Source organism: Chiroxiphia lanceolata, chromosome 10 (genome assembly GCF_009829145.1).
Source record: "Chiroxiphia lanceolata isolate bChiLan1 chromosome 10, bChiLan1.pri, whole genome shotgun sequence".
Lineage (NCBI taxonomy): Eukaryota > Metazoa > Chordata > Aves > Passeriformes > Pipridae > Chiroxiphia > Chiroxiphia lanceolata.
The window spans coordinates 2,821,172-2,847,085 of NC_045646.1; the positions used below are offsets into that span (position 1 = coordinate 2,821,172).

General features: G+C 40.9%; 1 long non-coding RNA gene across 1 annotated transcript; it reads left to right on the forward strand.

Moving 5' to 3' along the window:
• Nucleotides 1-5,952: 5,952 nt before the first annotated feature.
• Nucleotides 5,953-25,381, forward strand: LOC116791646. The gene is made up of 3 exons (XR_004358809.1): nt 5,953-6,088; nt 10,167-10,233; nt 25,276-25,381. It is a non-coding gene; the product is annotated as an uncharacterized LOC116791646 (long non-coding RNA).
• The last annotated feature ends 533 nt before the right edge of the window (nt 25,382-25,914 follow it).

Consider the following 25,914-nt stretch of genomic DNA (forward strand, 5'->3'; position numbering starts at 1 on the left):
CAAGGGCTGGAGCCCCTCTGCTCTGGAGCCAGACTGGGACAGCCGGGAATGTTCACCTGGAGAAGGTGAGACCTGAGAACCCCTTCCAGAGCCTAAAGGGGCTCCAGGAGAGCTGGAGAGGGACTTGGGACAAGGGACGGAGAGACAGGACAAGAGAGAATGGCTTCCCACTGCCAGAGGGCAGGGATGGATGGGATAATGGGAAGAAATCCTTCCCTGTGAGGGTGGGGAGGCCCTGGCACAGGTTGCCCAGAGAAGCTGTGGCTGCCCCTGGGTCCCTGGAAGTGTCCAAAGCCGGGTTGGACGGGGCTTGGAGCAACCTGGGCTAGTGGAAGGTGTCCCTGCAGGGAGTGGAATGAGATGAGCTTTAAGGTCCCTCCCAGGCCAAACCATTCCATGATTCCATGGTCTCTCCATGAGAACCTTCACCCACCTGAGCTCCTGGCAGCATGTGTCCCATGACACCTGCAGGCTCTGCCTCCAGTGCTCCCCTCTGGGGACCAGGAGCCCCTCAGTGTCACACAGGCTGTGGAGGAGCCCCCTGTGCCACCCAGACCACCCTCTCCCGGACCTGCTGGGTGCTGGGGCGAAGGGGACCCGAATTGTCCCAGGTGGGGTGACTTTTAACTCTCCTGAGTTTCAGTGGGTGCCCGTTTAGATCCAGTCAGAGCTGAGGGCGATACATTGGGTTAAGCAGCTTGATAAGGGTTGAAATTCAATGTCTCAGGGTATCATTATGTGCCACTGGAAGCTCTTTCCGGAGATGGAAGTGGAATGACGAGAGCTGGATTAGGTCATGTGCTAAATGACAGGTGAGTTTAATGGGTTCTGACTGACACAAGCAGAGCTGACACATCAGGGCTGCCTTTCTCAGCTCTGCACTTGATCTGATTACAGGCAAGAGATTATAAATTCTTTCTTTGCAGAGGAGAAGTGGCTCCAGGAGGTTGAAACCATTAAAAGTGGTCTCCATCAAAGGCTTTAAGTGTTCAGGGCAGCGCAGCCACCCTTGTGTTTCCAGAGTAATTACAAAGCTAAAAACATATCAACAACCCTGCCCTTCACGGTGAGAATTCTTCTTGTAACAAAGGCAAGTAGTCAAAAGGAATAAAGAAAAAGGAAAGGGGAAAAATTGGCTGTATTCCCAGATAACTGGAACTTCCAGAAGCCACCCAGCACTGACAGAGACTCCAACAGCCAGAGCAGGGTGTGAGGAGAAACAAGGCCTGAAGGACAGAAGAGAGAATAAAGCAAACAAGCACCTCATAAACAAGAACCCATTCCCTATGGATGGTGCTGAGGGCCTGGTTTGGGCTGAAAATTTCAGGGAATCACAAAGTGTAAATCACGAAGGGATTTGTTTAACAGGATGAGGAAGGTTATTTGGAAGGTTGGGTGGAACTGTTTTCACTGCTCTCTGATACTGTTGGGGCACCTTTGGGTGCCACTGAAAGGTACCATTTTATTGAAGAGGGCTGTTGGAAGCAAAAGTGGAGGTTGGGATGGAGGTACCTGCTCAGCCTGGATGAAACCACCCCTTGGAACTGGGTGGTCAGTGTGGTAGTAGAACCACTTGCACATGAACTCAGAAGGGGAGGAAAACTGTGGGCAGGCAGGAGAGCTGGTAAAGGATATTCTAACCTGGAAGGGACTGCAAAGGAAATATATATTTCCAAAAAAAAAAATAAAAAAAATCCCAAGTTTAAAAAAATAAAATAATTACAAGAGAGACATGGATACTTTAGTTTGATTATTCTGCTCTCTGATTTGTGGAGAAAAGGGATGCTCAGGCAGGTCAGCACCACGTGGTGCCCTCCTGGCACCTCCTGTGACGTGGTGCCAAGCGTGCTCTGCTCCCAGCCCCACACATGGGCAGCTCTGCCGTCAGCAGCTTCTTTAGAGATTAGAAAGATGTAAAAGTTCACTTTGCTACGAATTATTTATGGTGCTCAGTTTTCAGGGCTGTTCTGAAGTGCTGCCTTCAGCTGGGGCTCAGATGATAACTCTGTCAAAAGCTTTCTTAGTCAGCAAAATATTAATAAATACTTGACGGCGGATCACGTAACACATATATTATAAATATCATTTATCCCTGGAAAAGAGCACAAGTCACAGTAATTGTTGACAATTTTATTCAGAAAGGCTGTTGTGTTTTTTTTTTTATTTTCACACTTCTGTGCATCATCTGCCAAAAGAAACCCCCCCAGACTGGGGAAGTTTGACTCATTGTGTGACGCAACAGAAAACAGATGGCAAACCCTTCACAGATTTTAGGGTTAGGCCATGTTGGGTGGAACCCCCACAGCAAAATTTGTGGTTTTTAAAAAAATCATTGACCTCATTTTGGAAACTGGGTGTTTTTCTCACTCATTTCATACCTTACTTGAGGTGGTTTGGGGTGTTTTGAGGTGGATTTGAGGCATCTGGAAGTGGTTTGGTGGGGGACTTGGGGGGTTTTAAGGTGGGTTTGGAGGGATTTGAGGTGGTTTGAGGGGATTTGAATTGGTTGGGGGGGGATTTGGGGGGTTTTCAGGTGGGTTTGGAGGGGTTTGAGGTGGTTTGGGGGGGACTTGGGGTGTTTTGAGGTGGTTGGGGGGGCTGGAGGTGAAATTTTGAGGATTTGGGGGGCTTGGAGGGATTTGGGAGGTGGTCCGAGGAGTTTGAGATGGGTTTGGGAGGGTTTTGAGGTGGTTTGAGGAGTTTTTGAGGGGTCTGGGGATGGTTTGGGGGGATCAAAATTACGAGTGAGAAATAGGGGGTCATGGTGTTCTTCTCTTTAGTTTCTGTGTTTTGAATAAAAAGATTTCTTCAAGAGTTTTAGTTTCAAAAAAATGATTCAAGATCCAACATTCCTACCATTCTTATGACAATTATTGTAGGATATTATTGCAGTTTTTACAGTTTATGGTATATATTTGTGTCTTCCCTGTTAAAGCCTTGTGTTTGTATACAAATATATATGAATATATGGAAATATATCTTAAAGGTTGGACTTAATGTTTTTATAATTCTGTGGTTCTAAGTAAAATCTCTGACATGTGGAAAAGGGTTGGGATTACAGGATAAACTTATTATGGTAAAGAGGGGAAAAAATGGGGAAATAAGATACAAAAATTATGTAGTAACTTTGATTAGACTCAAAGGAGTTCCCTTCTTCCAAAAAGACTTTTACACAGAAAGATTTATAGCTGATTTATAGCTGAATTATCTGAATTCAGTTGTGAAATCAAGAGAAACGTAATACTTTCAGACACAAAAACAGGCCAGGAGTCTTTCTGAAAACAGAATATTGTAGTTTTATATTTTATATAAATATTATTCTCCCAGGTAGAAGCTGGGTTTATTTCCACAGAAGTCTTTGCAGGGATGAAGCTGTTGGCTGTAGGAAGAAAAGAAAAAGTGAATGTGTTCACATGGGAATATCAGGACTTTTCTGAAAATATGTGTTTTTTCCAGGTTGGGATTCATATGTGGGAAGATCTTTATATGTGGTGCTGTTTGCTGGGGCAGGGGAACACTGAATTCTGAGATGTTGTGTCATGGTCTGCCTGCTCTTCCTTGGTTTTGTGAGCTGGGAAGTTCGGGAAGCGTTGGCAATAATAACTCTTTGCTTTTCCTTTCTGTTTCCAACCTCAACTTTTTTTTAACCTGGCAGAAGTTGTGAGTGAGATGTTCTGTGGGTGACCCAGGAGCCCTGCAGACACTGTGTGTGATGTGCAGCTCCATCCCTGGTCCATCCCTGGTCATTCCTGCCCTCACCTCTTTCCTCCTACCCTGCCCTCCTCCGTCCTGCCCGTCCCCTCCTGGCTCACACAGAGGTCACTGCATCTGCTCCAAAGGGGCTGAAAATGCTTTAGCTGAGGACCTTCTGAAATCATGTTATTTTAATGACTCCATTTGGCTTTGGGCACATTTCTATCAGCTGGTGAGCACGTCCTGCAGCTCTTTTTGTTGACTGACAGGTGATATTGCAGCAGTCACTCAAGCGGCTGTTTTAAGATGCTTTGGATGATTTGTCTGTGCTGGGATGATTCATAGCTCCATTTTTATTTCATAATAAAGAGAAAGTGAGAAGGATTCTGTCTTCTCCTGCGGTTCTCACCGCACTGGATTGCCCACCTGTATCTGTGACCTCTTCTATCCCATCTCAAAGCTCAGAAGAAAATAAGTGCGAAGTAGCACAAGGACTTTATAAAATAAATCTCTCTCATTTGTTTCTGGCTATTGACTTTCTCCTGCCTGCAAGTTGGCTTCAATACCTGGCTCTGTCTGGAGTGAGTTTTTGGGATCTTAAAAGCAAACGTGGTGTAGAACTGCCAAAATCTTGCTTTATCCAAACTTCTCAATATTTGAACAGTTTTTTTTCTGTACTGTGTCTCTGTTTCATATTTCGTGCCACAGGATGGACCCTCCTTTGGGAAAACAGGATAACACTGAGAGAATCTGAATGATTTAGGTTGGCAAAGACCATTAAGATCATCCAATCCAACCTTTACCACTGCCAAGGCCACCACCACATTCAGGTACATTGACTTTCTTCAACTGGGAATGGGGAAACCCCACAAGAAGTGACAACAGCATCCAAGAGATAACTGTGCTAATGGAATTTCTGGTCCAGAGCAACCCATTAACTCTTAAAAAGTATTGCTCTGTGTCAGGAAGCAGGAAGGATAGTAAAAATGGTGATGGATGTGAGACATTACATACAATTTCACACTTCTTTGGGTTCTGATTTATGGATGTTACTAATTTTACAGGACAGTTACATGTTTTGCAGAAATCCTAAGATCTAATTATCAAAGGTGCTGCTCCTGTTCAACTCTAACTGAAGTCATAACCTTCCTGAAAATAGTCCTATAAATGATTTGCCAGGTTCTACCCAGATTTATCAAAGGAACTTTTATGGCAAAAAAAAAGAAGAAAGGATTGGTGGTGTGTGTGCTTAGGATGGTGCCAAAGGCCAAGAGTGTGGAGCAGCATGTGATTAACATCATTAAAGCATTTAATGCAGCATCAAAAGGAGTATTAGAGGGCAAATATAAAATTAATCATTCACTCTGAGCTGGAGATAACCCTATAAAGAGATAGAGGAAAATAAAGGTAGGAGAGCTGAGGTGAATGTGTGTGGACACATTGTTAAAAGTCTGTGTATGTTGGGGGAGTCTGTGACACTAAATAGATCATAAAACATGAAATAGTATTATTATCATTTAATCCAGCAGCCACAGCTTTAATTTTATGCTTAAAATTAACTTATGCCATTCAGAAAATATTGTCTGGCTTAGAATATTTTCAACTTTAAATAATCACTGAAGCATCATGATTAATTCTAGTCACTGTGTTTAAAATATCACTAGTTTTAAAGTATATTTTTCTATACTAGTATCCAAAAACTTATCTCTTTCAGCTGGCCTGAATAACACATTTTCAATCTTGTTCACCATGTAGTTTCTGGGAGGCTTTTAAGTTTTGTTTTGATTTGCACTGCAAGGAACTCTGAGACTCAAATATGGAATTTCTGAAGAATCAATGTAAGAACTGATCTTATTTGATGTTTTCTCTAGTCCTCTGGAGAAAAAATGGGAGGATGCTAATGGAAGTGGTTGAAAAAATGGGAGCTATTGTGAAAAGAGGAGGGCAGCAATATCACAGAGAAGTTCTTGAATGACATTTGACAAAAAACAGCACGTGGTGTTCAGCACCCGAGAGGATGAAGTGCAGTGTTCCACAGTGAAGGATGAACAATTTAAAAAGGAACAAATTGAGAGGCTTTATCAGGTGGCCGTGATTGATCAGTATGTTGGTGCATCACTCAGAGTGGGACAGGCATAGGAGATGAACTCTAGGGATCGTAGGGAAGGGGAGATGGGAATAGAGAGCAAAAGAATATTATCAAATATTGTAAGTGATCAATTTACTGTGGTTTCATAAATTGCCTCTCACCAGCTTCGTTGCAGGAATGTGCCACATGGATTTCCTTCTTCCTCTGGTGGATTGTACAGGGTTTAAACTGCCTTGTGTGTGGTGATGACCCACGAAGACCCTCTCAGACATGGACCCTGGACCATCCCATCCTGACTGTTCACAGGTATCAATTTTGGGACATAATCAAGCTCATCCCATCGTTTACCATGTTCATTCCTATCTTTACTTTTTGAAATGAACCGCCCAGGGCCCAAACTAAATGTTTCTGATGTTTTCACCTTTCATTAATCAACCTCTAATCTTACAAAGAGACACCTCATTAGCTGGGCAATGATCTAATCTTTATAAACCTGAGTTTGATTGGCATTAATTACACTTTTCTTAGTTCTGTGCTTAATGAGCTCTGCCTCAGTCATTCCATTACTTGGCCTGGAATCATTGTCAGAATGATAATTATATAATTACTTTGTCATTCTGTTTATCTCTTGTATATGTAGACAAAACACTGCACTTCTTTCACTAATCCAGAAAATTCCTTGTTCTTGAATAGACATTGAAAGTCACTGATCATAAATAACACTTGTTTGAACCTATGGAAGGAGCCTGTGTTGGCCCTCCTCATTTATGATGCCTGTATTTAATAACTTGGCATCTTAATTTTTGAAAAGAAAGTGACTCATCGTCTCATGGACAGAATAAATCAATTGGCTTTTGGCAAAACAGCAGGTGAGTTACCATGCAGTGAATGACCAGTGTTAATTTTTCTGCCTTTTTTGTCTAGTAATGGATAAATCCCATTGCTGTCATTCCCTACATCTCTGATGTGTGTTACAGAGTTTTCTGAGCTTTGAGAAAGATATTGTAGTTCTATTTATTTTTTTTTTTTTAAGCAGATGGTCAGAGGCTTGACCCTCTGACCCTTTCCTATCAGCTTTCCACACTTTCCTGCTTCTGCTTCAGAGTCATTACACCAGTTCCCAGTTTCTTCTCAGAGTCCTGGATGCTGTATAACTGCTTTTGCTTCCTAGACTTCTTTCCATATAATCTTTTTCAGGTTTGGTTGTATTTTATGACCTCTTCATTGCAGGAGACACTTGTAACTTCAGCCTAAGGAAGTTAATCACAAGTGAAGCTTACAGTTAATGGGCATAACGGGCAGAGGCAGAACCCTGGGTGTCTCCCAGGTTTGCCTTGCTCCAGGTCTGTCCTTGTTCCTTTGTGCACAGCAGAGAAAGGAGTTGAAAAGAACATGACACATGCACAGTACACAGCCAGTGCCATCACCCTCCTGGAGCAAAGCTGCCAAGGGAAAGAGCCTCTTTCAGTCCCTTTCCAGACTCCTTTGTTCATTAGTCACAGCTCTGACAAGCTGCTCACTCTCTCCAAAACTCCATCTCCGCACGAGGAGGGAGCGACAAATCGCTCCAAGTTGAGGCAAAAACTTGATGAAAGACTCAGCAGTGATAAAGTTGCCATTCTGAGTGGTGGGACAATCCCACCTCCTCCCAAAACACCCTGTCAGCTCAGCCACATTCAGGTGTTCAACCCCCCCAAAATACAGCCAGTCAAGGAAACTGGTGGATAAAATGCCCCAAACCCAAGTTCGTTTGACATCAAAGGCTGAGCTCCTGCATCTTCCAGGACAGTTCCGTGTGTCTCGCCCACATGCTGCTCCTGCCACTTGCTGGTTCCCTGTCCCTGGCTCTGCAGTGCTGCTCTGACTCAATATTGATGACCTTGAAACTTCAAAAAACCCCCAGACTTTATAGCCTTTCCAAGTGGTTATAACTTGGTTTTTGATGCATGTAATAGAGCCAGATTTTGGCTACGTAAATTCTGCAGTCCCAAAGCCACTTGAGTGAGGATCCACATTTAGGAGATAGCATTTTTTTTATATCCTTTGGCAATTTTATTTTATGAGGATACTTTTTTCCTTGATTTTTTTTTCCCCCCACTGTTTATGTGATGCAGTGGAGGAGGCAGAACCAGTGTGAAAAGAGAAGGTAATGCCTGGGAAAATGGAGAGAGTTCAGTGATTCTGTGAAACAGGAAAGATTACCTTGGAAAATTCACAAACTTATCAGAGCTCAGGGACACACACAGTGTTTTATTAAACTGGAAACACCTTCCTGTACAACACAAACACTAAACCAAAAGAAACCTTGTGCTCCAGTGACCAGCTATTAGAGTGTGAATACAGGATCCTGGATGTGCAGAACATTGTTAGCAAACACTTCTATGGGGTTTTTTGTAGCAATGCAAGAAGGCTTAAAAAATGATGAATCTCTGTTAGCTAATAAAGGATTTATCCCCGTATTTTTTATGGATTCCAGTTGCATGAGATTAGATATTCATGTGCTGGTGCCACTGTCAGTACCAGTGTGGGTTCTTACACCCATCAACAGTTAAAGTTCCTCGGCAAACAGCCCTCAAACCATCGGGCTGAGATTTGGATTTGATGTCCTGCTCCGAGCTCCGATATATCAGTAGTTATTTTTAGTTTGGAAACATAAAAATCCCTACTTGTGATTCCAAGGCAAAGAGGGTGTTTCTGGAACAAAACTCTCAGCGCTGTTGTGCTGAGCACCTTTGAGCTGAAGGAGTGTTATATTTTAACGTCCCATTTTATTGTTGTTGTGTGGGACAGATGGACTCACCCTGTGGACTCTCCTCTTTCAGGGTTTGCCTTGACTTGGAATCCTCCCACACCATGAACTGACCAAGCAAACCATAATAACTTCATAGAGTGTTCCCTTTTTAGGGTAATCCTGATCATTGAATCCTACCAGTGTTTTCCACAAGGAATGAAAGAATGGTTAGTGTCATAAAAATCTGAGAATATCGACATCAGAACTGCAATAAGCCACAAAACTAAAACTTGGGGGCTCCTGGTCCTCTGATTCTATCCTTGACCTTGCAAATATCAGTTAAAGTGCTGTGCTTATGAACTTACCTATTTACGTCATTTCAAACTGCATTAGAATTTAATGAAATCTGATGGACTCATTTATTTTTTTTATGTATTTGCTGTGTATCTAATGCCATCTTAACCAATTTTACCCTCAGACTGAATGGGTGATACAGTTAAGTGACCATGAGGTGTGACTTTGTGCCACAGCACAATTCATTTTTGTCTCACTGCTGCTGAAGTTTGATGTGTAAAGGCTTAAATATAGCTTTGCAACTGTAATACATTGGATGGACAATGTAATCCTATTTGTTATGTTAAAATAGATAACCATGAAATCCAATATGCGTCCTGATGAATTTGTTATTTTTAAAATTTCACACAGTGCCCAAATTTTAGCTCACAGTTTTAGCAGCAGATACAGGAATTTGGTTATCAGTCCTCAGTTCCTTGCAAAGTATTTATCCAGGAGAGGGAGAGAAGTGCAGCCACAACAAGTCATTTATTAGACTTTGGACAGCAGTAGCTTGGATGTTGACTCTATTTAAAGACACCTTATGGGTCCATGCTCTTAAGATGAAAGTTCATTAATTATATTGTAAACCGAGCTTTGATATTTTGGAAATCTAGTCTGGGGATTTTTTTTGTGCGCCACAGATGGATTATTTCAGGATCTGTTTCAGCCCAAAGCTGTACAACAGTAAATCAGCATTTCCACAGACAATTCTTGATGTCATCTGCTGCACTTGCTGTTTTAGTACATGAATCAAAGGTGTTGCACTGCAACAACTCAGACTCCTTCAGCTAAAAACTAATATACTGAAGACAGGGGAGAAAACAAAGAGAAAATGGGGATGAATTGGGCTGGAACAGGAGAACTCCTCTCCTGATAGAACTCCTGACTCTGTGTTTCCAACTCTGATCCCTTCTGGCAGAAGTCTTCCGTATTTCCAAGTTGCACCTCAATTTTTAACTCCTCCAAGTGCAGAACAGGGTTGCAATGGATTGAACAGCCCTTGTGAGCATCATTATGTGGCTGCTGAACCAGGTTTCCCCTCTGCAAAGGAAGGTTAGAGCTGCAACCAGCCCAAAATTGCTGAGCCTTCTCTACATCCTCTTTATCTGAAATGTTCTTTTCAGTGCTACTGTTCTCTCTTCCACAGTCTGCAAGGCCTAAATCTGTCTTTAATTTCCCTTAAAAATGTCAGTTTGGGTATTTCTCTCTCCCTTCTCACCATATCCATGATGCTTTTTCTTCTTTTGAAAAGGTTCTGCGTCATTCTTTCATGCTGAGGTTTTGTAATTCTTTCCCATTTACATTTCTCTCTTTCAGGTCAATCTCCACTTATTTGAACAGCAGCTCCCCATAAAAATCCTAGTGCAACCCTCTCTACGTGCAGGTAAAAGAATTTATCATTCTAATACACTTGAAAAACACTTTTATTTTCTAATTATTTGTTTCAACACTATCACTTCTCAAAAAATCTGTATGAATATACAGGTTGCTAATGGGTAATGTTTATGAATTATCCTCAATTTCCCGTCTACTAAGCCAAGTCCAATTTACTTAATTATTGGTTAAATCTAATTCTGACTGTGCTACATTTAAAAAGAAAGAAGAAACCGAGACTTTGATTAAACTTTTGTAATCACTAATTGCCAGCCAAAGAGAAGTAAAATTCAGTGTGGGAAAAGTAACAAATTGGATTTTGCTCTGATGGTTTTCTTGTGTGGTGCATGCTTAATACTGTGAAATCACTATGAAATTGCCATTATTATTCTTCAATACAGAAGTTCTTTAATACAATCTTTGCAGGTAATTTACTCCAGAGAACAAGTAGGTGTTAGAACATGATAAAATGAAATTTCTGTAAAAAAACCCTGTTTCCTGTTCCAGGCCAGCCTTGTATTCCTGAGGGATAACATGGAATTTAAGGTTTGGGGTTTCTTATTTTAAATAAAAGTGTACTTGACCATCATACCAAGAAAAAAATAGCAGCAGCAATGTGTATGGAATTATCTTCATTTTGCTGGGGATGCAGCAGCTTTTAACTCACACTGGAGCTGCTTTTTGAACCAGGTAATTTCCATTTAAATAAAGGTAAACTATTTCTTATACATTGCTAAATGTGAACGGACAGTGGGAATGAAAAGGACAATCTTACTAATCCTTGTGTTGGGCTTGAAGCTGCCTGAGAAATTAAGGAAATCCAGAATGGCTTATCTGTATCTGTGAAGAAAATCAGCTTGTCTTTTAGACTACAAGAGGAGAGATTTAGCTAAGATGTTGGGAACAAATTCTTTACTCAGACGGAGGTGAGGCCCTGGCACAGGGATGGAACTGGATGATCTTTAAGGTCTCTTCCAACCCAAGCCATTCTGTGATTCTCTGAAAATCAAAATTAAGTGCATCTTCACCAAATGTGAGCTCCCAGCTCACTGTGACACCTCACCAAAGCTGCCTCTGTGTTGTATCACTCTGGGATGTTGGACTGGTGCAATCTGTAGGCCTGCACTAGCTAAAAAAATATTATTCTTTCTGCTGGTCGAAAGTACAGCATTCTTAAGAAAAATTACTAGTATTTTAATTTCACTGTAAATTAAACAAGATTTGATCCAGATTTTGCATTAAGTTGCAACTGTCCTGCTAAAATCATCCTGCACTGCTTTTCCACTTCATCCTGCTCTGCTTTTTCACTTCATCCTGCATTGATTCCCACTTCATCCTGCACTGCTTTCCTCTTCATCCTGCACTGCTTTTCTGCTTCATCCCGCACTACTTCCCAGTTCATCCTGCACTGCTTTTCCACTTCATCCTACACTGTTCTCCCCATCCTGTGGGTTTTACAGGTATCCTGTTTATTGCTGAGGTTATTAAAATGATATTTTATCCCAGGAGTGAGACAAGCACTTAGTGGAGCATATTTAATGAGCAGCTTTGCCATAGGTACACGGGGAGGGAGATTACTCAACACCTCCTCGTAATTGCATCACTTGAGGGGGTACAGGTTGTATTTTTGGAACAGCACTTTGTAAGCCTTGCTGTGCATCCCTGGTGCTGGAAGGAGAAGCAGTGAAGAGGCTTCCTGCCTTTGCCAGTGCCCACACCAGCCATACCCAGCGGGGCAGGGGGCTTTGTACCATCTTCCCTTCTCAAAAATCACGACCTCAGGGGATTTTGGGTGGGAGCTGATTCTGGAGCAGCCCCTGTGCTCTGACATGGTACAGGGAGCGGAGTGAAAATGTGTTTCAGCTTTGCCCAGCACCTCCAGCCCACTTTACTCTGTGAAAGTGGTGCTTTGTAGACATTTCATGCAAATACTGCTTTTTTATCATGTAAATTTAGGCGAGTGGGGTTTCTTTTGCTATAAATAAACATAAGCAGGTAGTGGTAGCTTTTTTTTTGCCATAAATATAGGAAAGAAGTGGTGTCTTGCTGTAAATCCCTCTTTTGTACAGTGGGTTTGTTTCTGTGAGCTTCCAACTGTGTGTGAGCTGTCCCGTCCATGACCCCATTGCCCTCTACCAGAAATCCTTTGGGAACAGTGCCCAGCAGTGCCAGGGGTTGTGTGCTCACGTGGGCAGGGCTCAGACTCAGCTGGGCTTTGGGGGACCCTCTACCACTCTTACTTCATCCTTTCTCTTGTACCTGTGGATATGCTCATGAATTATTTACCTGCCTCTAATATTTTAAATTCCTTAAGTCTCAGCCTGTCTGATATTTGGGGCTGAGGATGTCACAGGTCTCTGCTGTCACGTTTGTGTGCTGAGACACATCTCCATTTACCTCTCCTGCCTTTGGTATCTTCCTGCAAGTTTCAATACCTTTGACTTTTCTTCCCCTTTCTCTCTTCCCCTTGTCCTCCCAATTCCCTCTTCTCCATCCACAGCAAAATTCAACTTAAATGTCCAAGCATTAGGGGGGATGGCTGGGCAGGAGGATTCCTCAGGGATCTGAGTTGAGGTGCAGTGCTAAGAAAAGAGAGGGAAGAATATGTTGCTATTTCTACCTTCTTGTGCTTTATCTTTAAAAATTCACCAACAAACCAACCTCTGGTTCTGTTGAAACAACACCCCGTTCTTTCTGGAGTGATTTAAACGTGAGAAGAAGAGAAAAATGTCTCCTTGTGGATTTTAGAAGTTGTGAAATTAAAATAAATAATGGAATTTCTGCAGCTTTGGCATTATTGATAATTTGCTTCTCCAGTCCAAAGCGAGGTTGAAAACAGTCAAATTTAAATTTCCCAAGGGCTACTTGGTGAGAAGAAATACTCCAATTTCTGTTTCTATTTTGGTTTGTTGCATGATTAGTGCTTTTTCAATAGAAGTATCAAATTTTTATCACACTCATGGATGTGTGTCTATTCCTGTACCTGTTCACTTTAATACGCTTCAGCAGAAGATATTTATATCTCTAAGGTGATTTTCAGCTGTTGTAGTACTTGCAGATGCAACAACAAAATGGTATGATTTAGAGACACAAGTTCAGTTTAAATAAACCCCAAAGTTACCAAGTGTCTGCTACCTTGTAACAGTCCTCTGAAATGATTTATATTTTCCATGTTTGCTCAGAAAAAAAAAAAAAAAGCTGAAAGGAACGTGGTAGGAGATTTTATTTCAGTCTTTCTAATGATTCATAATTAACTTTGAGGGAAAACGATATTTTTAACTCCAGATTTGCATCGCACGTCAAAACCGATCACTTAGTCATGATAGAGCTCTATTATGAAAATTCCACAAAGACAGTGGCTGTTTTCATTCCCTGCTTTTCTGGACCTGACTCCGGGGATGGGAAGAGGGGATGGAAGCAGTGACTGCCCTGCAGCAGAGGCACGTGGTTGGTGTGCACTGGTGGAGAGGGATGAGGGTGTGGAGATGGGAAAAGGAGGAGAGTTCAGCCCTGAATTCTTTATTATTTGACAGTTATATGAGCAAACACAAGACTTGTTCATTCTCTGTGCTTTAATAGCAAAATCTACAGGAAGAACATTAAAAAAACCAAGGAAATTAGTCTGAATTCCATAGACAGGCATTTAATAGAGGAGGGTTAGGTTGGATCTCAGGAAAAGGTTCTTCCCCCACAGGGTGGTTGGCACTGCCCAGGCTCCTCAGGGCAGTGGGCACAGCCCCAAGGCTGCCAGTGCTCCAGGAGGGTTTGGATGATCCTCTCAGGTACATGGTGGGATTTTGGGGTGTCTTGTGCAGGGCCAGGAGTTGGAATTGATGATCCTTGTGAATCCCTTCCCACTCAAGATGTTCTGTGATTCTCTGTTTCTAGCAGTTTAGGTTTCGGTTTCATCTCTTTGCTGCAGATCTGATGCTCAGAACCACAGAGTTCTTCCACGAGGACAAGGAGTGAAAAGTGGATCCTCCTGGTGTTTGATTTCCTTTTCCCAAACGTGCCCAAACCTTACCAAAGGTATAAGGTATCTATATTTCTATCTATCTATAAAATAGCCACTGTTTCAGTGCCAAGGCAATCAGGTGCAGTCAGTCCTCCCTGTAAACCTGCCCCTTTAGGACAGGATGAGCTCAAATCCCATCCTTAGAGGATGGGAGGGACATCTTCTGAATGTATCACACATTTGATTTATTGAACTCCACCAAAATGAAAAGACTGAGTCCAGAGGAAGAGTGCAGCAACACGGGCTTTAATCAAACCATCCCTCACTTCTGCTGGAGCTCACTTTGGGGTTTATTTTCTGAATGCAGATAGTGTGCAAAAATAATAAAAAGGATGTGTTATTTCAGACAGAACAGTTAAAAAATTTTAAATCCTCTCTGCATCATTGTGCACATTATTGTTGTTTTGAATATGACACAAGTGTCTCTCCTGATGCAAACAAATTAAATTGCTTTCACGTATATACAATATAATTATACCCCACAAGGGATAATGCAGTAAACACCATGTTTCAATGCTTCATGTGCATTGAAAATATTGATTAAAGATGCAGATAATCTATTCTGCATCACTTTGTAAGAGTCATATTTCTTTCCAGGAAATTTTCTGCCTGTGCTCTGAGCTGTTGGCACACCAAGGGATTCAGTAGATTGAAACCACAGATGACAACTTGGTGGCATTATTGAAGTGCATCCCCTGAAATGGAGGCAGCTCCTTCACCAAGTTTCTCCAAAAAATTAAAGAATTAATTTTCTGAACTGCCTTGTTGTTAAAATCTGGACAACCAGAGGGAAAATGATGTTTTCTCTATCTTTAAAACATGTGGTTGAGCTCAGGAGTTGTGAACCAATGGGCCTTATCTCAGTATTTAGTAAAATAGCTGAAAAATAACAATAGATTAATAATGAATGTGATATATTCTAAGGATAAATTGCAGTGATCCCAAAAGGAAAATTTTCTTTCCTCCAGGGTGTCAGCAAAATAACAGATAACTGAGAAGTGATACAGTTAATTTATTTTGGGTTTTAAAAAACTGAAATGACCATTAAGGAAACTGAGAGTAATCACAGGGCAGGGCATAATGAACTTTCCTGGACTAGAAGCTGCTTAAGGAAGGAAACAAAGAATGGAATAAACAGGTTTAGCAAGTTAGAAACTGGACTGGACTGAAGACTTAATTCTGTTTTAATGTCTAATGAATGTTATTTATGGCACTGGGTGATGTATTGTCATATATCTGCTCAGGATTCAGATAACTGGGCAGTGAAAGGTCCTTCCTATCAATCAAAACCAACTCCTCATTTTGTTTTTTAGTAGCTTTACTCAATTACCAATAGCTGTCATTCCCAGAAAATCTAAATAGCTGTAGAAGGAGGAAGTTTTTATTACTTGATAGATGGATAACATTTTCAAAGTCTGCAGTTTACAGAGCTACAGTCTAAAAGATCCACCTTTATTTATTTGCTTTTATTATTAGGATGACAGTTGTTGTAATAATGAATTTGCATTTGGATATAAACCTGTAATTAAAAAAAAAATCACAGGTTTTATGGGGGAAAAAATTTATAGTAGATCATCTGGTTGATGTTCCTGTCCAAATGGAAAACTCCCAGGAATTCTTTGTGCATTTTGTGGAGCTTGTAAGTGATAGAATTGAGCATTTAATGGGTTTGGCTTTGTCCAGTCTCGTGGGTTGTATTGTTACTGTCGTTAGACTTGGTCATATTTGAGCTCTTCAAATGACCTGGCAGGGCAAAAATGAAATATTTTCTTGAGGCTGAACACAAGGATATGCTCCATAAACAAAATTCCTTTCATTTTTAGTCTCCAGGCTGTGTGTGTGCACGTGAATTCGTGTGTACTCACCCATGGGAAGGAGCAAGGCACAAGTCTGAGTGGGCAGAAGGTGTTTGATGTGTTGGATGCACATTCCAAGGGCTACCACATCTTGGGAAAGTCTCAGGACAGCTGCCAGATTTATAAAAATAGGCATTAGGGTGAACAGTTTTCCAGAAAAAGCATTTTGGGTGAATATCAGGAAGAAAGGCTTCTAAACCCAGGGTAGGGGAAGACTCCAGAATGTTTTACTGACAGAGGTTAAAGATGCTGCTTCACTGGAGATTGTCAGAGTGGAGAAACATCCCCCAGGCAGATGCAACAGCAAAGCTAATTTAATACAGAGCAGTGTCTTGAAACTTAAGCTCAATTATATTAATTGCTGAGACAGCCCAGGACAGGGAACAGTTGGAATCTCTGCTTTGAGGGTTATCAGAAGAGGCAGGTGAGTTCTTTGGGGCAGCAGTACCTGTCTGAAGTTCTGTTCTCGCTACCCTCCAGAGATTTATGGATTTTAGTTCCTTAATGGGCTTCTCAAAACCATTTCTAAGCTTCAGAGTCCCCTGTCCTAAAACCCTCCCTTGTTTTTGGACTTACATCCTCACAACTCCGTTACTCAAGACTCATCCAGGTCTTGGAGACCCTGGATCATTGCCAAGGAATGTTTTAAGCTGGGATCTTGGTGACTTCACAAAGTCACAAGTTTTGGTGTGAAGCTCCCCTTGTCATTAGTATGGACAGGATTCCTTCACTGTGCTGAATTCCACAAATGATTGATTTTTGTCAGAACTTTGAAGGTGCTTCTCAGGCTCACAGATCTTTTTGAGTTTCATATTGAACAGACTGAACTTCTGCTTGATACTGTGTAAAGTTCTGTCTGGGAGGGTGGAACTGAGGGTGAGTCTGTTCTATCTGTGCCTCTCAGGATGCTTCTGTTTAATGATGTGAGCTTCCTTTTGTTTGATTAGGGACTCAGTGCTATCAAAACAACCACGCAGCTTTTATTACAGGTGTGCAGAGATGCTGTTTCGTTCCAGTCCTTGGATGTCTGAGTAGTTTTTTTACACAAATCTCTGTGAACACCTCAATTCTTCTTTATTTTGTGAAGAGGCCACCCAGTGAGCTGTTCCAGTGGAAGGAAACAAAGGTGTTTTACACATACCTTGGGAGGATGGTTTGATGTCACAATAATAATAAAATATGTTGATGTGATCAGAACATCATTTGCATGGTGTGAGGGGGGAAACTGAGACTCCTGTTACTGATGAGATACTGATGATGAATAATCAGCTTCATCTCCCAGAGAGGTAAACAACAGTCTGGGTCTGAATGTGTATCAAGGGAAACCCTTAATGTATTTTCATGAGTCTTTGCACACAGATGATATTCTTGGATTCCTTTTCAGCAGGATTCTTTTCCTTTCATCTCATTTCCATCAGTGGGAAAATCCCTTTCCTGAGCACAGCTCTGGTTTCATGATGGGAAGGAAGTGGCCATGGAAAGGGTTCTGGTCATGCAGCATCCTCATGGCTGGAGAGAATCCCAGTCATGGAGTGATTCAAGACCTCTGGAGATCACCCAGGCAGGGTCACACAGAGCAGGTGACACACAAACACATCCAGGTGGGTTTGGGGTGTCTCCAGAGAGGGAGATTCCACACCCTCCCTGGGCAGCTGTTCCAGTGCTCTGCTGCCCTCATGGAAAGAAATTCTTCCTTGTGTTGAGATGGAACTTCTTGCATTTTATTTTATGACCATTGCTCTTCATCCTGTTGCAGGACACCACTGAAAAAATTGTCACCATCCTCTTGACACCCATTTGGAGATATTTATATGGATTGATGACATTCCCTCTCAGTCTCCTCCAGGCTAACCAGGCTCTCCTAAGAGAAATACTCCAGACCCCTCATCATCTTTATGGCCTCCAGTGGACCCTCTCCAGTAGCTCCTTGTCTTTCTGGAACTGTGGAGACCAGAACTGAACACAGAAGTCCAGGTGAGGCCTCACTGGGACCGAGAGCAGTGGGAGAAGACAGAGAGAGGCAGAAGTAGCTCAAAAAAGGAAGATGAAGAAGCAGAATTGGACATAAGGGGAGAAATATCTGCAGGATTTCACACTAGGGAGAGAGAAACCATAGAGTTCTCCCAGCAGAGATTGTGGAGAAGCAGCTCTGCCCAGGCTGGCGAGGAGCAGGTACAGAAATAACGTTTGCAGCTCTATTTTTAATATTAAGAAAGCAACGCTCGAACTGGGCACTCAGCTGCCACTTTCCATGGAAAAGATGAATGGTTGCAGTGATGCAGATACAGGTTAAGCACCATATCATCCCACTTTCCAACACAGGCATATTCCTGGAGAAATGATAGATGCTTGCTGACACGGCTTTCCCTGGGATCTTTTCAGTGCTAATTATTGCACCGAGCATTCAGTAAGTGAGGCAATTTATCTCTCTATCTCCCACCCTAATATGTGCCTGAATTTTATCACTGCTGTGAAATCAATGAGATTATGTCATGTTGTAGCACAGTGCAAGTCTGTGTGTCTAAACAAGGATTTTAAGGACGTGAGAAAACCAATTTGAATGGGAGAAGCCATTTGTAAAGATCAACTCATTAGTGAAACTTTACATTACTTTATTTTCCCTCCCTCCCTAATTTTCTTGTGCAGACGTGTCTTATCATGTGTTTGCCAAGTAAAGCCCCTCATTTTAGTATAAAATCTGAAGGAGATTTGTTGGGTTTAATTCTGAGGTACCTGCTAGGAAAGGGTGTAAAAGATACAATAAAGAAGGAAAAAAGCCAGACCTAAGAGTATCTTCTTAGTAATGAGTCTGCCACCAACTGCTGCTGTGATTATAGAGCTGGATTAAGCCCCTGTGATATCCTAGTTAACTAAGAAAAATATTAAGTGTCATAGAGACTTACTTGGTATTTGAGAATCTTCCAAAAGGAATTGTGCATTTTAAGCCATATTTTTTATTTTTTTTTTTCAGTTCTAGTTTAGGGATTACTAGATGGAGTTACACCAGCTTTGGAAAAAACTGCTGGAAAGTAGGTCACAAAAATGCTGAAAAACTGCCAGAAAACTGTGTTAGTTTAATTTTCTGTTTCATCCTCTACCTGATAGTCCTAAGGTGCTTTTTTTTTTTTTTCCAGGGCTACTATTATGCAAATAAATGTGCCCTATTTTAGGTCAAATTAATCTATTTTTCCACTGTGGAAGGACTGTGGAGTAATAAACCCCAGACAAACCCAATTCTTGAGTTTTTAGTGATATGGGGCTTCTGCTTGAGTTCTGAAGTGCTGATTCAGAACAAGATGTTCTGCTTCAAATCAGTGCAGGTTTTCCTAGGTGAAAGTGATGTTTTTTTAATTACATATTTGGCAATAAAAAAACTTTGCCTGTTGACTTACTGCAACAATATTTGCAGCTCATAATACTGAGGCTGAAGAAATCTCTGCTGTGCTTTTTATCTGGCTGTTATCACAGCGTTTAGGATGTAAGTAATGAAAATGTTAATGTTTATGGATTTATTTGTTTACTCTTAGTTATCTGCTTGCAATAATGTTAAAATTTGGCCATATTGTTCTCATGCTGTTGCATAACTTAGCCTGGAAATGAAAAAAAAAATAAAAATATTACTTTTAGGGGTGTCATAGGATTCTTTCTTGAATTATGCATTAATAACTTCACCTCACCTCACCTGAAGGCAAGTTCTAGCACTTAAGTTGCAAAAGGACAATAGTTAGAGTAAGAACTAGGATTAGGAAGATGTCAGGCATGTGTTCCTAGTGGATAATTAGTGGTGTTTGGGGGCATATGGAAGACACCAGACAGTAAAAAGTAACTTTGTTTCTTTGCCACATTATAAATCACAACAGTCAGGCTGGGTTTTTTGGGCAGTGGCCAAATTTTAAGAACTTATGCCTTAGATATCATGCATAAACCTAAGCTGATAAAACCAGCTTCCAAAAGAAAGTAGATATCAAGCAATTCTTCCTTTTGACATTGAGGTTTGTTTGTTTTTTTTTTTCTGGAAAAACACAATACTTTGGTTTCTTTTTTATATTGGAATGCACTCTGTCTTCCCAAGAGAATGCAAAATAGAATTAAACAACATGATTAAAACAGGAACAAGGGCTTGTGTAACATGTAGAACAGCTGGAGTGGGGGGTGTAGCTCAGCTTTACCCTCGGTGGTGCCTCCTCCAGAAGAAAAAATGGAGTCAGGGAAGGGTTTCTGGTGGATGTTCTCTTCCAGGCTGGGGAACAGATGGCATTTGGCTACCTATGACTTAATTTTTCCCTCCTAATCCTGTTGTGAGTACAATAGCTTGAAGAATGCCTGGGAAAGGGGCTGTGCTTTGTGGAGAAGCAGATCTTGTGTGGGGCACTGAGCAACTGGTGTGTGTTGAGTTCTCTGCTCTGATCTCTGATTTATATCCAGAGGTGTTTGAGTCTGGAATGACTTATTCCTCTCTTTTCTCTAAAATTCCTCCCTGATCATGGGGAATTTCTGGAAAACCTGGAGTGCAGAAACATTTCTGCCAGTCTCCTGTGCTTTGCACAGCCAGGCTGGTCCTGCAGTGCTCAGGGTTATTTCCTACAAACTGGGCAAGAGAAAAACATCACCCTCAATCAAATCCATTCTCTCTCATTCATATAAATCAAGGAACATACCTGTAATTTGCTGTCTGGTATTATTTGAGCTATTAAGTGCCAGTAGTGATGTTACAGATGTTATATATGTCATATGCTGCATATGTGGCCGTTATGGGAAGAAGGTGAGTTGGTTTATGGTGATGAATTTGGTTTTAAAGTCTTTACAAAAGCAAAAGGATCATTGTTTGGGTGTAGATAAGGATATGAACCAAAATCTTCCTGGCTGGAACTTCTGGTGTGTTCCTTCAAGTCCACAGATGTCATAATTGTAAGGGAAAAAAACAAAAGTCATAAAAGTATAAGGTCACCTTAAGCACACAAGATTTCCTGTATCTTTAGCCAGCAGTGAATTTATGCTTTATATGAAATATGAAATCTTTAACAATTTGTCCAAAACCTTTGTGCAGAAACATTGTCCTACGAGAGTCATGCTGAGAAAGAATCTAAATGTTCCATTAGACCTTGAAAATGTTGTCTTTTGTGCTCTTGTTTGTTATCAAATTTGGTCTGAAAGGCAGAGGGTTGTAATTCACATTGTAAAATGACCTCATTGTTCTCTTCCTGACACTAAAACCTGTGGTGGTTTGTAATGTGAGTAAAGAATTATGTCAATACAATATTTTTGCACTCATTCTGTCCTCACTTTCTGTTCCTTTCATCAGCTTTTTATGATCCTAGAAAGAAGATTTCTGTGGGAAACAGTTTGGGCTTCTTGTTCCGGGATGGAGAGAGGCAAATGTTTTGTTATATTTTTATCCTATTTACAGTTATTTACTATCCTTAGTACAGTTAAACTTTTACCAATGAATGGACACACCATAAAGATATAAATAGTTTTATTGGGAACTGCTGTTCTAACAGGGAGCACTAACAATTGCTTTATAACAGAGTGAGGGGAGGACAGAGAACACTTCCTACAACACTGCTTTAAAATGTAAGGATAATTGGCTGGAAAATGGATAAGAAATTAAAAACAACAATAAGGATACACTCAGTTGTTAAAATCTAATAGCTAACATGCCTGAATTAGGCTGTGTGCTGCCTTCTAACAGCTGCTGCTGTTAACAGTCAAAATTCCTCCCAACCACCTGAAAATATGGAAACATGGAGCATTTGTCTCTTTGCCTCCCTGGATGGCAGTGGGACGTGGCAGCTCTGCTGCTGGAAGATGATGTTGGTGCTGAGGCTCTGCTGTAAGAGCTGATGTCAGGCACTGAAAAATGACTTGCTTCATCAAATCCCTTTCTTAAATTAGCCAGTAATCTCAGATTAAAAACCTCCCAGTAAAAAGCTCTGGCTGCTGGTGGCTCTGAAATTATACAATCCTTAGTTTAAATTCATTAAATAGTTATGTGGAAAGGGGAGCAAACCATCTGTAATAAGCTAAAATTGCTGACACAGTCCTCATAATAGGTTCTTTCCCAGAGGTTTTTATTGCAGTTATATAAGAAATCATCGACTTAGGAAGTTCAAAGAAACTTTCAAAATAGATCTTTTTTTTTTTTTTGGTTATGTTTTCTGAGCGATGTAGCAGGAGACCATGAAGATATTGCTCATAATAATTAGAGCTGTGAAACCTTGGGAACAGACGCCTGGGGAAAAGGGGAACTTCGTTATTTACAGAAAGTTTGAAGAATCCTTTAAAATGGAGGAACGTTTAAAATCCAAGTTAAAGTAGCCACTGCCTGGGAATCATGTTAGTTAGGCCTTTAATCTTAATAATAATTATGGAGGATGACCTGCAGAGCTGGACTACAAAATCACGATGCATTTGTTCGATGGATTTTTGGGTTCTCTCTCATCACACAACAGGTGATTCCAGGATGAACCCAGTGGGATTTACAGCGTGGATAATTCCAGGATGTAACTAAAGCACATGGATTTGCTGCCTGGAGCAGGAGGTGGTTTCCTCAGCCTCCAGCCTGAGCCCCACGTCCCAGTACCTCACACAACTGACAGGCCCTCCCATGCTGGACCAGCAGAGTGATGGTGGAAATGAGATCTGGGAGCAGGAGGGGCCTGGAGGGTTTCTTGGGAGAGAGGACAACATTGGAAATGAGCTGGGAAAATGAGCTGGTTCATAACTGCTTCACCTTTCTGAGGGAGCCACGGAAAAAACGCCACTCAGGGGACTCGACGTGCTTTGTTTCGTTATTCTTGTTACAACAAACACTTAAATAATGCCTTTTTTTTCAACTCAGCTGTCTCCTTCACTGCAGGCAGCAGTTCCTTATATTCCAGTCTGTCCTCTTGCTCACACATCCATTAATACTCACTCTGGCCCAATGCTCCAGTTCAGCGTGGTAAAGTCCTGAGGAATGATTTCTTTCCCGGGCTGCAGAACTCACTGCCAATGACATCCTGACCTCTGGAGAGGCAAATTCATTAATTTTGGCAGAAAAATCACAATTTCTGCTTTGAAAGTATTGATTTCCCGAGAAAATACTGAAATGCCTTGTCATTAACACCTCTTTAGACATCTACAGCAAGGTACCTCTAGGTGGTTTATACAAGATTAACTAGAAATGCTGCTCATTTTTTTGGACAGAGCACATTCACAGTAACCACAGGATACCAGCTAAATTTTTTTTTCAACCCCATCCATAAATAAAACTTTTAGCCTAAGGAAAAAAGCATCCAATTTGCTCTGTTTCAGGGAAAAGTCTGAATACTCCATGAACACTCAGTGAAGATCAGTTCAGCAAAATCATGTGACAGTTTTGTTTTTACTTCTGTTTTTCTTTATCATTTCATCTTTAGCTAAATGTGGAAGCAAGGAATTTCCAGGGAAACTAGTAATATTATATGTATTTTAAATAAAATTTACAAGAACACAAGATCAGAACTTCACAGAATCACAGAATGGTTTGGATTGGGAGGGAGCTTCAAGACCATCTCATTCCAACCCTGACATGGGCAGGGACACTCCAAGCCCAGGTTACTCCAAGCTCCATCCAGCCTGGCCTTGGACACTCTCAGGGAGTTACAGTTCTTTTTTATCCATGAAATTATTTCTAGTTCCATTCTGTAAAGAATGTTACGAGGTAACTTAGTTTTGAGGATTGGGTAACTTAGTTTTAAACAGATCTTTTTTTTTTTGCCCCTAGCCAGTTGTAGTTTTATCTAGTTCTAGTTAAGAAGTCACAATTTTTGATAATTTTTTTTACAATTTATGAGGTTTCAAATGTGCCAACAGTTAACCTTTATGTGACCATGAGTGAAACCTCTGCAAACACGTGCTGGTTGATTTGTAATTGTATTTGCATTAAGAGTTCAAGTTTAAACCAAACAGTTGGAATCAGTGTCCCAGAAATAACTTCTTTTCAATATTTGGTGTCAGTCAGTATTAAGGACTGACTGATTATTCTGTAGCTTAAAAATTCTTGGCACAAACTTTAGGACATGCTGAGGATCTGGAGGAGATAATCTGTTTGATGGATGATTTATCTCAGCTCTAGGCCTGTGTTATCCTTAATTTTATAAAAGGGAGGAGGACTAATGACGCCCATGGGATTGTTCATAGTGCCTGACATTTGAAGAGGTGAAAAAGTCTTTTGAGTAATTGGAATTGCAGTTTGAAGTAGTGTGGATGTCCTGTCACTCCTCCTGATGAGCTGAGATTGGAAGGACAGCTTTCTTATCTGGGACTCCAACGTTTAGAAAGGATCTGCCATTTATTAATCCCAGGATCTCTACATTCCAACCTCTGTGAGATGTGGAAAGCTCTTTTTATTCCACCTGTCTCTTCACATTGAAACTGCTCATGTGTGGAAAATAATAAGATGGGTTTGGGTGTCTTTTTCAGTCCTACAAAATTCACCTTCTCTAGAGCTCAGAGCTGGGGATGCACAGGGTCTTCAAGTACCCAAAAATATCTGATTCTTTCTAGGTTAATATGTTGAACAGTGGAGTGATCCACTGAGAATTCCAGAGCTGTATAAAGCTAACATACATTTCCCCAAATTATTAAAATTAAAATTCAAACTGCAGAGTGAACATGAGAATTTGGGAGGTCTGGGAGTGTTTTACAGAGCTGCTGCCAGGGGATGTGATGTGAAGTGCCCTCCTGAGCAGAATTCCAAAGGTTTTCTTAATCCATCACAACAAAGGTGATCTGTAGTGATGCCTTCTTGAAAAGTCAGCCCAAAAAAACCTACACCACAGGCTGATGATTCTTTTAGCTGCATGTTTTATATAGGAGATATTTTAGGAATACTGAAACCATTAAAATCTACTTTAGGTACCTGTGCTAAATATGGTTAACTAGCTCCACTTGTTAAATTTCTTTCCATTTATGACAGAAGATGGGGAGGAAGAAAGGAAAAGGATCTGTTAATTCTGTAGCACTTTTTTTTTTTTAAATGAACTTTTTTCATAGATGTTTTGTAATTGCTGAAAAAAATTGTCAATATCAGTATTTTCAAAAAGGTTTGGTAAAATACACAGTAAATATTCAAATATTAGATGGACTTCCTGTATAAGTTGGGTCATGGATGGTAACATAGAGACTTGATAAAGCCAGAATGTTTTGTATTTTACAGAATATTGTTATATTGAAGCATGTTGAAGTGTATCTGGGAACTGAGCAATCCCAAATTGTGGAGATCCTCGTGGACAGCATGGGGCCAAATCCACCTCCTGGGTGGGTAAGGAGAGCTGGGCAGAAAAATTGCTGTGTGAACTCTGCCAACATCGATGACACTGAAATATCTCCTGTAATAGAGGTCAGTAAACCCCCAGAAAATTGCTTTATCATAATTTTTCTTATCCACTTTCTAGTCTTGACAGAAAAGAGAATTGGATTGTTAGATCTGAGGTATTATAAAATAGAGATGTCACTGGTTTAGAGCCACATAATGTAGGTTTTGTGCAGGTATGCACTTACAGTATTAATGCAAAATATATTTCGGGCCATTAGTTAAATTTCACTTAAATACAGTGTATTTATGGAATTAAATGTGAATTCAAATGGAGACTGACTGACAAATGACTGTTAGAGTGACAGGGAGAAGAAAGAGCCTGCTTTAGGGTTTTGCTTAGTGAGAAGTGAAAAGGAATAAGACTTTCATCTGCCGGTATCTGAAGGGGTTAAAAGTTGGGAGAAAACGATCCTGCTGGCACGATAACCAAGGGCTCACAAATAAACAGAGACTGGGAGGAAGATAAATTTTAATTACCCA